The 12,614-nt window shown below is 37.8% G+C and overlaps 1 long non-coding RNA gene across 5 annotated transcripts in view; it reads left to right on the forward strand.

Moving 5' to 3' along the window:
• The window catches only part of LOC308176850, a 47,500-nt gene extending 36,308 nt beyond the window's left edge, over window positions 1-11,192 (forward strand). For 4 of the 5 annotated variants that reach the window (XR_013938691.1, XR_013938692.1, XR_013938694.1 and 1 more), the window contains one exon: window positions 523-11,192. This is a non-coding gene — a long non-coding RNA (uncharacterized lncRNA). The remainder of the gene's footprint in view (window positions 1-522) is intronic. The other variant, XR_013938693.1, reaches the window with a different exon arrangement.
• Window positions 11,193-12,614: the final 1,422 nt, after the last annotated feature.

The raw sequence follows: 12,614 nt of genomic DNA on the forward strand, positions 1-12,614 counted from the left end.
GGGAAGGGAAGGGAAGGGAAGGGAAGGGAAGGGAAGGGAAGGGAAGGGAAGGGAAGAAAAAATTAGTGATGCAAATTAGTGATTGCAGAGTTCTCTATTTACCATAATAGAAAATATTTACCATATTACTATTTACCATAATAGAAAAACTCAATACTTAAGACTTTGGTTACTAACTTTTCCAGATCACTGGCAAATGCTCTTTATCCTAAGAAACCCTCAGACTATTTTTTATCCTATTCCAACAGGAAAAATAGTTTTTGAAATTTCCTGTAGGCATTTCCTTGTTAATAGCACAATGCTTATTTTTGACATTTTTTAAACTAAGCTAAGTCCCAGATTTCAGGCTGTTAAATTCCTTCCTTGACCACAACCCCTAGGACATCTAAGTTGTCTTGCAACTGGAGCACTGGGAGTTGAGATTCCCAGGCTCTGTGGCTCTACAGTCTAGCAGCTAATTGAGTCTGTTACAACTTTCACTTCCTCCCTGTATTGACAAACTCTTCTTTTTACTGTATTTAGCCTGAAGTTTCTGAGTGCTTTGACTCACACTGGGCATCCCAGCATTTCAAGCCTCTGCTGTGGAGCTTGGAGACCAGCAATGACTAGAATCTCTTCTAAAACCCTCCACCAACAAGGTACAAACAGTCCAACAGATTAAAAACCCTATTTAATTGGTGGAGAACTAAGACACCTAGCAGAGAGCCTCAGGTGATACTGAAAGCCTTTGGTGGAGCTTAGCCTTTAATGTAACCTGTGAAGTAGAGCACTGTAGGACTCTTTCTCTCACTGAAATAACTACTAGCTATATGTCAAAAACTTCCATACATAAATTACTCGTTATACAGTAAGAATAATATCATCTGTCACTGGAAGGAGGTGTTCAATGCCTTTATACAGTATGAAATTCTCATGATCAAAACCAGCAGAATCACATGGAATAGAGAACAAGTTTCATCATTCCATTGACTTCTCCTAAGTACGTTTCATACTAAATTGGGATTTTCCCTCTGTCTTTGAAGATCACGTTTGATAATTGTTTTTATTGAAGAATGGGCCACAGAGCACCTTTCAAGTCTCTAGGCATGTCTATGAATCAAGGATGGTCACTCAAATGGATTACTAGGATGACAGTGGAAATATTTATAGATACTCATCAACAAAATATTATTTACCAATGCTGGCAAACTTCCAAAGACCAGATTCTAAGTCATGCTGTTCATACACAGTACAGGCTAGAGTTAGGTGGTATAAAGAGCTCAAAATTGTGAATGTAATTTGAGCTACTAACCAAGGAAAATTGACTGAAGATTTGGTACATTTATCCACAATATCCAAATATTTATGTAGGACCATACATTATAAGTTTTGTTCTTGGGTTGGTTCAGAGAGTACAATGCCAGAAAGAAACAACTGCAATGGATGCTTAACAGCAGAAACTAAAAGACATTTCAAATATTCTTTGCTTAAAGTAGAGCCTACCTTGAAATAAATAAACACAGCAAAACATAGCTCATCCTTTACATACAGGATGAAGTGCTCACCTAACTAAGGAGCACAGTTCTCAAAATGTGTTCTTCAAGCATCACACAGTAAGTCCATAGAAACCCTACCTAATGGTGATATGGACACGGGTTCTCTGAGGGCTGGGAAAGTGATGGAGGAAGTACAAGAGGTTATGCAAGTTTTTCTAAGGGTAAATCCAGGTAAATCAACTAATTAAGAGTGAAATAAAACAATGGAATTCTACAAAGTAAGTTAATTTGCTGTATTACTGTCACATGCTGAAGGCTTTATGTGTTTTAGCATACAGTGTACAGTTATCATATGAAAAGTGTGCCATCTTGTGGGAAAATACAAAAAATATCAAACTATGTCCTCGCATTCTGTATACATTATGCAAAATAAAGATTGTGAACACATGTTTGAAGGAATATTCAGGTTGTCGTTATTGAAGTCCCCAGGCTGAAAACTAAAGGAACAAAACCTTCAATAGACAGGTTCAACTTTCTGACCTAAAGACTTACCTGGGTTTTGTAATTCTCAGATTGAGATGATGAACTCAGACAGAATATTTATTACTGAAAATTCCAGACTGGCAGACTTTTCACAGTCAGCTGTGGACTCCCACAACAGGCTAATTCTTACCCAAAACAAATCAACATAACCCAGCTAATTCATACCATCCTAAGCTGTCAGCTTTTTAAGAAAAGAGTATGTGTACATGTTGATCAAAAGAGACAGAAATAAAAGTTAAGGGAAAAGGAGGAAAACATAAATACTTGCAGAAAAAAAAACTTATATCACCAGGGCCTCAGTCTCTGTGATTCTTGGAAAGAACAGGCTGGAAAGATTTCATATCCAAAAGACTCTGAAGATATTAGCAGAACAAAATGAAAACTAAACAATAGCAATGAATGTCTTGGTTAGAGATCAAATGCTCTACATCTTATCCTTGGATTTATGTAGTTTGGATAAGTGATGCTTTTCAAAAAGATGTTTGGATGTAAGTATTGCTGGACTACTGTTGCTAAGGAGTCTTGCTGTGAGAAGCATCATGAGGCAGTGAAGATGAGAGAACAGCAACATCCATGTGCGGGGTCAGGGCAAACAGGCAAAGAAGAAAGGTAGCGGAAGGTTGTTCTTTAGCAAAGAAAATAATAAATAGTAGATATCTGTGAGAAAAAAAAAAAAAAATCTATGTTGCATTCTTTTTCATCCCAGCTGCTAGAGTGTTTTCTCCTCTGGCGGAGTCTGCCCATGGCCCATGCTTGCATGGAGGGAACTCTAGGCCACTGCTTATCTCCTCTCCTCACAGCTGGCTCAATAGCTTTGGCACAGAGCTTCTAAAATATGAGGTTAATCAGCATTTTTACAACTCAGGTTGCTCAAGCCTCAGAGTGGGGCTTACCCTTTGACATGAAAAAGTGTCAGATGGGTCTCATTAGCTGTTCTACATTCTCATAGCCTTTAAAAAAATATATGAAAGAAAATTCCACTGAAATGAATATAAAAGGGAAATAAAACAACAAAAAAAAACACAGGTTAGGACAAAAAGCATTGCTATAAAATGATATTTGGGACACACATGCTTCAAATTGAAACATGACTGAGAGATGCTAAATAGTGGAAAGAAAAAAAGATATTACCAACGACTGTCAGAAAACAAGACTGTCAGAAGTGTTAACAATGAATAGAAAAGGTATTTTTTTAATTTTTTTTTATTTTTATTCTTAAGTCTCTTCAGATACAACAGTGTCTGATGTACCAAGAGAGATTTTTTGGTCTGTTTTTTTATTTTTGCATTAAGCATGCTAGTTACAAAATAAGGAGAAGGTCCAACATCTAAACAATCAGAGAATTCACGTGATATGTCCAAAGTATTGGCAGAACTTAATCTGAGTGAGTGTAGATCCATAAAATGGAGCAAGATTCATAGAAATGTACTTTAAGTCCAGATGCCAAAGTATGGAGCTTAATTGCTCTCAGTTCCCTGGAAGTCAATAAAGAGAGATAGGCTCCAGAGATTTCCAAAGAATTTTAGTTAGTCTGAATTGCTCTGAAAGGAGCCTAACTCTCCTGACAGATCACAGATGTAAATTAGATACTTCATTTAAATGTCTGAAGTTAAGCATATTGAATCAGGACTTCCCTGTGTCCGTGTTCACAGTAGGGATGTTTTGTTCATGTAACAAGACTATATCTAGTCCAAATTAAAACTATGTAGCAGTTAGAGGGCATCCAGCAACATAGTCTTCAACCTATTGATCTGCCCTGATTGTGAAAAATTATCACCCATGTAGATGTTAACACGTGTTTGCTGATGCAGCCACTCAACAGAGAAAGTCAGCCTGGACCGAAAGCCTGGACCGAAAGCTGAGTAGGCAGAGTTACACTGTCCCCAGGCTGAGTCATGCAGAGAAAGTTCAGAAAATACTTTTTGTAAAGACCAACATTTCTTGTGCCTGGGTTTGCTAGCAAGAGCAATGAGTGTCAAACATCACAGTCCCCTCAGCTTAACTAAAACATCTGTCCAACACTCTGCTTTGTGGCATGTGGGCTTACCCACTGGCTGACATGCAGGAAAAGCTGGACCAGTGCTGACAATAAGGCTACCCACAGATATAAATTTTTCACTTAAGTCAATAGTGAAGAATGTTGCTTTTGCTGGTACAGAAGAATGTTAGTCTCTAGCAGCAGCACAGTTGTTTACATCAAAGTGCAGTGGAGCTTTGGTAAAGCAAACAGAAAATGAGCCACGAAGATGGGATCTGGCCTTGGTATTTAGAACAAAATAAAATAGAACAGAACAGAATTTTTCAGTTAGAATGGACCTTCAAAGATCATGTATTCCAACTGCCTGATCACTTCGGGGTTAATAAAAAGTCAAACCATATTAATGAGAGCATTGTCCAAATGTCTCTTGAACACTGACAGGCATGGGACATCAACCACCTTGCTAGGAAGTCTGTTCCAGTGTTTGACCATCCTCACAGTCAAGAAAATTTTCCTAGTGTTAAGACTTAATATCCATTGAGTTTTTTTCTTCTCCATTGAGAAGAGAGACAGAATTAGTAATGAATCAACATCAGCTCCATGCTGGAGGAGTTTTTTTACATGTAAAGATGGATTATGTAAGCATAGGCTGATCACATCATGCCATTCGTGACCTTCACTTAGGAAGGTTCAGTGTCTTAGTTATATTAATTGGGTCTTCCTTTGATGACAGAATCAATTCCAATGAAGAGAGAGGGACTGTATTTGAGTAAAGGTCTAATTAGGCTAGTAGCAACTTCATATTCCCACTGCTGAATGGCCTCTTTGTCAGTTCAGCACAGATGTTTGATTGTATACTGATTTCTTTTTTTATGCACAGCCTCACTGGTTCTTAACAAAACAAAACAAAGAAAAAAAAAAGGTGCAAAAACATTGTTGCATATTTACTCTAAATTTCTGTCAGTTGGTTTTAACCTTTCTAAAAATGTAGCTTACACAAAGTTTTGACTAAAGATTACTTTTTCTGCCTGTAGTCCGTGACTAGAACAGGACATTGTAATCATTCACTGACACTAGGGAGCCCATGGCAAGTTCTGGCAATGCTGGGGAGGAGACAGAAAGCTCTTTGGAGGAAGAAGGGTATTAAAAGATGTGAACTTATCTTTCCTTGAATTAATATAGGCTACCATGGGCCATTAGGCGATGTGCACTGGCTGCACGATATACCTCTAGTTCTTTGTTTCTCCTGGCAATTGACACTGTGCTGGCCCCTTTCCCGGACCAAGCTATTCAACTTGAGACAGCTACAAACCACAAAATTGGATCCAATTTGAATTTCCCAAAGCCCAGGACAGGGTTTTAGTCCCACATCTAGCTAGAATGCTACTTCTCATAACAAAATAATTTCTTTCAAAAATGTATCTTATGTTGATGACATGTCTACATATGACATAATTTCAGTGTTTTATTTATTTATTTATCTATTTATTTATTTATTTTCAGTCTAGTCCAGACTCCCAAGAAGAACCGACATACAGCTGCACTAATACTTGCTTCCTTGGACTTTCAATTGGGTTTCGTGTTTAATTTTCTCAGCAGCCTTGGAAACTTCCAGTCATATGATTTTTAAAAGGCTCACTTCTAAGGCAGATTGCCTCTTTTCCCTTCCCCGTCTCTCTAGGAAATCTCCCTTCTACTCTTTCTAGTGTTGATTTCTTAAAAACAAACAAACAAACAAACAAACAAACAAAAAAAACAAAAAACCCTGCAGCCCTTTTACATGGGATGTACCATATTTTCCTCCTTGCACACACATGGAATGAAATGGAGGAGGGAGGATATGTTAGTCTCTTCCTAACCCACACATACATTACAGGGAAACTAATTAAGAACCCAGAGAATCATTAAAGATGTGTTATCAATCTACTTGGGCCAGTATGAACCTAAGGCAACCACCAGCCAATGAAGGAAAGAAGTTATTGAAATTGAATTACTTAAAACAAGTTCCTGGAGGTTTTAGATCAGAACTTCAAAACACTGGCTGGCAATATTTTGTCCTTTTTATTCTGTTCCAGAAAGAAAAACTAGGTGACCTTATTTCAGTTCCTAAAAGTTTTTGCAAGCCACAGCACATTGTGTAAGAAAGCTTTTCCCTGCTCTGTCTGATGACAGCATCTCTTTTCTGAACCTGGGTCTTGTTTGTGCTAGGCTGTGCTATGGATGAATTGCACAGGCAGTTTCTGTCTCTGTCCTTTAAACCATAACTTTTTTAAGAAGTAACCCACAGTATTTTTTTTGGCTGTTTTTTCCAGACTGTCTTGAGATTTCATTTTTGCCAAATTTTGTAATCACAATAAGTAAAATTTTTCACTACATTTATTCGCTCTGTAAGGAAAGCAAGCTCAGGGCCCATTCATTTCTGAAGACTGAACATTATGTAGGATATGTGTTGAAAATCTATGCTGAATTTATATGTCTTATGGACAATTTTATAATGCCACCTAAACTTCTGTGCTATATAGTACTGTTCTGTGCTATTCTACAGACCTATTTAGAGACTGTAGCTTATAGTATTTTCTTTATGTTTCTCCATCAAGATATATGCTCCCTGAAAAATTTATTGCTTGTTGATCCACGGATCCTCTGAATTCCTGTTTCTTCCACATTCTGCTCCTTTGAGCCCTATCCATCTGTAAGAGAGTGCAGGAAAGAACAGGCTGCACAGCAGTGTTGTCACTGTTGCCATACAAAGCCCTAAGAGAATAAAGCTAATGGAAGATCACTCTTCCCCTTCATCTCATCATCCCAGGGACTGCAGTAACTCTCAAGTTTCCCCTTTCAATTTCCAGAGCCTTAGTTAGATGCTGAGGTTTGATCAGGAGTTGGCATCATGGCTGACGACTCAGGTATGGTTGAGTTGTGAACCTCTTTGAGGGAGCCAGCAAATAAAGATTCTGTGTGACCAACTGAGAAGAAACTACTAGAGGCATTATTCTGAAACACAAGTTGCAAAACTCTAAACAAAAAACTCTAAACTGCAAACAGGGAAACCCTGTGACCAGACACTTAGCATGCTCACCGATGGACAGCTGTCTTTTAAAACCAGGCCAATTCCACTATAGCTCCTCATTTGTTATTCTTCCCATGTTTCCCAAGAGTTCAGGTCAGTCTCACTTATAAGAGTAAATGCTTTTAACTGTTCCTCTGCTCCCACATATTCAGCAAGGAGAGAAGAAGTGTCGTAAAAATTCTCTTGCTGACTAATGACAAGAGTCAGGATGTCCGAACCCTAACAGCCAGTCTAGATTAGGAGCCAGGGTAAGGGATGAATCTGATGAAATCTGCGAATAAGCTACATATTTAACTGCAACTGACTTCAGTGGGAGTCTGATCCAAGGAAGAGCTGCTGGATTTGACCTGAGCAATTTAAATAATGTGAAACAACTTTGTCAGTTTCTTAATTTTCATTTAGACAATCCCTTTAGATTTAACTCAATTTAATTGAAAAGTCTCTTTCTCTATACTGAGAAGCCTGATATTGGGCAAAAGGACTATGAAAAAGCATTTGGGGGACGTCCTGTAGTCAGAATGATCCATGATTGTGATACTGATTAAAAAAAAACTCTAACAGACACTAGAAGAAGTGTCCATTCTTGGATAAACTTGTTAAGACAAGACCTTGAGCCACCTGCTCTTGTAGCTGACCCTGTTTTGAACAGGGGTGTGAACTAGGTGATCTCTAAAGGTCCCTTCCAACCTTCATTTTCTTTCAGTTCTATGAATCTAGTGTTACAAGAAGACTCTAGTACACTATTAGGCATTCTTTATATGCTATTCATGAATTTCAAATGATGATTACATCACCTCAGCTCCCGTTCCAGGTTTCAGTACTTGTGTGACTTCATCGGTTTCTGGAGAATCAATAAATGAGTGAGACAGTAAAGGGTACATGATACGCCTGCTCAGACTTCACTAAGATGAAAGAATAGACCAAGTATATACGATAGTAAATACCTGTTTCACATAAACAGTTTGGAATTTAACTAACATGGTCACATGGTTTAAAGCATATGGTTACATTTAAAGCCTTTCTGATGCCTGCCTGGCTTCAGCTGTTCTGTATACACTTTAGTTGTAACAAGCAGATGAGGCAAGCTAAGGGATCATTTAGTGACTTGACTCAATATCCCTTTCACCAAAAATGAGACGAGCTAAGATAAAAATAATTTTGTTCATACACAGATGATATCATATCTTCTTACCCTAAGACAGCCCTAAGTGTCCTGATCTTATAAGTGTTTATTAACATTTATATATATGTAGTTCTCCATTTTCCATTGCAATGTCAATATGCTGGATGCTTGGTCTACAGGATTAAAGACTTGGGGCAGTTGTGAGTTCTGTGACTAATGAGAGTGTCAAAACTGTTTATGTGACTTCAGGCTGAACTCGCTAAGTTATTTAGACATCTAAACATGGAGAGGAAGACCAAAGGGAGTTTTTGAGAGCCCCTCTTCTGACTGGGTGCAAGTATCCAGATTTTTAAAGGTCCAAATCTGTGAGAGGATGTTCATATATAAAGTGAAATTTAGGTGCCTTGTTCCAAAATTTATGTCCTGATCATCTGCTACTTGTTTGAAGAAGCTCATATATAGTGTCCTGACAAGTAGGTGTTAAGGTACATACTGAAGAATATGTTTTGTCTGTTCTTTCTGTTGAAGCGGTGATTTTGTTTGGAAAAACTGAACTATCCCAGGCCTAAAGAAAGATAGCAAACTTGTATTCCCTCATTGAGTGAAAGATAAGACAAACAAATACACTGAGGAAAAAAATGAATTTATTTCCTGAAAGTGTGAGTGCTGAGTCCTTTTGATTATTTTACAAAGGAATAACCACCTCGTCAAATGTGCCTTAGGACTAGTGTGAAAGTATAAGCAGTCAGCTAGAAGGGTCAAGGCTCTAGTTCCTAACCCCAGGATTACTTTCGCTCCTGTTAAAAGATTAAAATAATGCTGCCTACCTCTTGACTTTTAGCTGGGCTATCCAAGGCAAGCCTTGTCTGCCTGTGAGAGGGAAAGGTCACCTGCTGTTGAGCCTTTTGTGTCACTGGACAGCTGTTGGGCCTCAGGCACGATGGGGCTTTGCACCCAGGCCCTGAATAACTATCCAGAGCATAGGCAGTAAGCCTGAATCTTCCCAGAAGCGTTGCTCTTTGACACGACTGCAATAAATCAGCAGTCCTCCCTTTGGGGATTTGTTTACGAAAATGTTACAAAGAGTATTTTTACTGGTTTTATATTTAGTTATTTATTGGTATTATATTTAGCTCCTGAGGGGATGAAGTTGTTTATTTTCTCACAGCTTAGTGGCACTGAGAAAAACACCATTTTTGAAAAACTTATTAAAAGTTATTTCATATCTTTCTGTTTGTGTTTATATCAATATTTACTGTACCAGTTAATAAACACGTTTTCTTAATGTTAGAGGCTCTTTTTTATTGTTGCTTTTTAAGCTGCTGCCAGGTTAGCAATCCACCTTTAACATCCAGTCCCTATTATCCTGATCTCAGTTACCACAGAGAATAAGAAGCCCCTGCCACAGAGATCTCAGGTCCTTTGCATTATTCACAAACTTATGTGGAGTTGGTAAAGACCAGATGCAACAGGGAAGGGAGGTTTTTTGTTTTGGTTGTTGTTGTTTTTTGTTGTTCTTGTTGTTTTGTTTGGTTTTGTTTTATTTGCGTAAGTTGTTGGTGAGCTGCTACGAAGGAAGGAGCAAGGGCCTATTATCAGCAAACATCCACGAGGTAGGTTGCTGAGAAATGCATATGGTTTTTCTTTGATTATTTTTAAGAGGAAGCAGATGTAATGTTCAAATGTTAATTTCCAGTCTAATGTGTGCCTGGAAGAGAGATAGCAGTCTGCTGGCCTACTTTATTGCTCTGCTAGATGAAACCTTACTCTTGCTCCTTTTCCTGAGAGAAGCAAGGAGAGCTGTGCTATGCATAGCTAGGCAGGACAGGGCATATAGCAGAAGTAACTAGTAAGTAACTGGTAAGTAACAATACTGCTTGAGGAGAAGGGTGACCTGAGTTCTCCTGTTCTGTTGCAGTTTTGACCAATATTCATAAGCTGCAGACAGGAGGGATACTTTTGCAATCATGTGAAAACCCAACAGTTTAAATACAATCACATCGTTTCAGGATTTAAAGAGGTTAGTGCAATATAACGTGGTCACTGGGCTGGCTAACTGGCCTTCCCAGCTCACCCTTCTTAGCCTTCCCTTCACTTAAATGACCATGTGGGGAGGGGAGGCATCATGATTTTCTCTATCAGCTGCAGTTATCTCACCAGGTCCAACAAAAGGTGAGGTAATTCATTTCTCTTCCATCCAAGAGCATTGAGAGATTTTCTATAGACAAATGTCTTTCCCAAACCATTTTTTTAATGAATCCCTTAAAACTAGTTGGTCTATATGCTTAGTTGATACCCAAGGACTTTCTGTTTCCTGCTTTTTGGAGAACTCAGGTCCTTCAGGATAATTCTGTCTCAAAGCAGACCACTGCAAATCTTGAGTACTCCTCACCCTCTTTCAACAAAACCTCTCAGCTGCACGGCCTCTTTGATGGCTGACTTCGGTACTGGCAGAGCAGATGGTGTGGTACCTCAAAACAGGCTATTATCCAGAAACTATTTCCAGTCCCACCTTTTCCCCAAGTTGCTGACAGAGAACTTTTCTATAGCATTCAATTTTTCCAGTTTATGTCTTTCTAATCCTCCATTAAGACAGAACAGTGTGTTCACACATTGGTTTAATAATCCTTTATAACTGTATTGACCAAAGCTGATGCACAGTATTATTAATTATCACACTCAGGCTATTCTGTAATGACATCATGTCTATTATGGTAAAAACAGATATATTTGCTTTTCTAAATAGATCACATTGGTCCTTTGACTTAAGTATTGTCCTGTCTAGTAGGTGGCTCTGCTTAGGTAAGAACTTCTGTCACTCATACTATTCAAGAAGCTATTCTTTTTTGAAACATCAAGAAATTTTTGTGTGTGAAGCAAAGAAGTACTCCTTTCTGGATGTGAAAATATGTGTTCAGTTTCATTTACTATTCTATGAAAAAAAATAAATAAAACTAATCTCACAAGAGTCTCTCTGTTCTCCATCTGTCCCTTCAAAATACATGTACACACTATTCCTTTGTATCTTTTTAAATGATGCAGCTATGGGATATGATTTCTGGACTAATTGGTTTAGCCAAAATAAATGATTTTATTATATTCTTGTTCAAATGTCATTCTAGTATTTTGTTTTCCAGATACTGGGCTTTTCAGAGTCTATTTGATCTGTAGCAGGTAGAATCAGTGTTCTGCAGTTAGCTCCCATGAATTCAGTTAGTTTGAGTTAGTGACCTTTCAGCAAAATACAGCAATTTTTATTAACTGTACTTTGATTAGAAGACTGACTGGCTTCACTACTTTTTGAACATTTGCAATTTCATCTTAATTACCAGCATGTGTTTCAGTATAACTTGAATGTCAGCCTACGTCCTCAGGCAGGTGAGAAAGACCTGGGAAAAAGCCTCTCCGAGCCCAGGTCTCCAACTGAGGCTCAGTGCAAATTAATATTACAACAAAGACAAGCTCTCCAAGCTCTCCATAAGACACCAGTGCAATGAAGCTTGTCCAGCCCATTAATTTCAGTGCATTTGTCTGTCAGGCAACAAGGCACTGATTATAGACTAATAAATAAATACTAAATGACTAAATAATTTCATATATAGCAATATATGCACATATACCAATATAATAATAATCTATAGAACTATTACTATAGTGAATTATTTCTATATGTATAAAATAAGTCACTAAGTACAACAGAGTAACAACAGAGATCAGGCTTCCATTCTTGCATACACAGAATGAAGGTGTTAAATCTAGTTTCTTGTAAAAGGCTCATGTTTAAATTCCCAGCGTAAAAGTCAAAAAGTTATTGCAGAATAGTAATGTGTGTATGTGTGTATGATTATTAAAACCAAGACCCTATAAAGAACATTGCTATCTGAAGCCTTGTGCTTCCTGAATTTTCAGTGCTGCTTGAAGAGAAGCAACATGTAAACATTTTGATAGTGACTTCAGGATGACAAGAAGGGGAGTCCTATGTTATTATTGCAGCATAGCTTACAGATGTATAACACCACATAACAGATGTTTTCTCTCTTTTCATTGTTTCACTTATCAAAACATGATTTTTATGAGAATTTGGTAATGTTGTCATTGACCTTTTATCCTGAAAACATTTTCTACAACATCCACCATCATTATTCCTTTCATTGGCACATATGTATAAGGAAATATAAGTCTTTAACTTAAGCTCTTTATATACTGATCTTTTTTTTTTCCTGTTATTTTTTGAATTAAGAAAAGACACTTTAAAATGATCAATAAACAAAGCATGTGAAATATGTCACCAGGAAGCAGAAACAGTCCTGGAATGCAGAGTTTTAAAAGAGGAAGAAAAGGAGAAATATTTTACAACCCAAATCCCCCACCCCCGAAAACAAAACAAAAGAAAAGATACCAACAGAAAACAGCAACAAAAGATCA

This window comes from Anser brachyrhynchus (assembly GCF_964034855.1).
Source record: "Anser brachyrhynchus genome assembly, chromosome: 1".
NCBI classification, from domain to species: Eukaryota; Metazoa; Chordata; class Aves; order Anseriformes; family Anatidae; genus Anser; species Anser brachyrhynchus.